This window comes from Frankliniella occidentalis, unplaced genomic scaffold, assembly GCF_000697945.3.
Source record: "Frankliniella occidentalis isolate FOCC.00 unplaced genomic scaffold, Focc_3.1 Scaffold37, whole genome shotgun sequence".
NCBI lineage: Eukaryota > Metazoa > Arthropoda > Insecta > Thysanoptera > Thripidae > Frankliniella > Frankliniella occidentalis.
Window position 1 is genome coordinate 46,739 of NW_026267167.1, and position 617 is coordinate 47,355.

The following is a 617-nucleotide window of genomic DNA, read 5'->3' on the forward strand; positions in this document are numbered from 1 at the left end:
CACCAGTATGTACACGGGGCTGGGGAATCCCTAATTGTGAATTTTTAATTGTGAAATTTCCAAATTAAAATACACACTTTTACTCCCTCGAGCGTCCCCCCCCTCCCTCGCGATCGTCCGCCGGAATCGTTTCCACTTAGACGCTGAAAGTGAGGTTCCCCCACCAACTACAGAGCCAACTGCAGAGCCACTGGGTCGGCCAGCCCAGAAGTGCAGGACAAAATCCTGCACAAACCACGACGACGCACAACGCACGACGAGACACCTCTGCTTGAGGCTTCGCTTTTCGCGCTTTAGCGCACGCGAAGCCTAACAATAATTGGGCGACACGAAGCAGGGGGGGAGCGGATGACGAGGGGAGGTAAAGTAGTGGGGGAACCTCACTTTCAGCGTCTATACAAATCCCCTACCCTCCCCCCTCTGAACACATTCGGGGCTCCCGCGGCCACATTTCCTCGTTCGACTCGCTTTGACACACTCGTTACACTGTAATCTTTATGGCGACACGTGTGACCAAAATTCGGTGACACATTTATTTTGGCGACTTCCCTTTTTTGTCGCCAAACTTTGGCGACATCCGAGATGTCACCATATTTATGGAAACAGACATGTTGCCA

General features: G+C 52.0%; 1 protein-coding gene across 1 annotated transcript in view; it reads right to left on the reverse strand.

The window, feature by feature from the left end:
• Nucleotides 1-617, reverse strand: part of LOC113205115 (cysteine sulfinic acid decarboxylase) — an 8,090-nt gene that overhangs the window by 2,741 nt on the left and 4,732 nt on the right. The window lies entirely within an intron of this gene.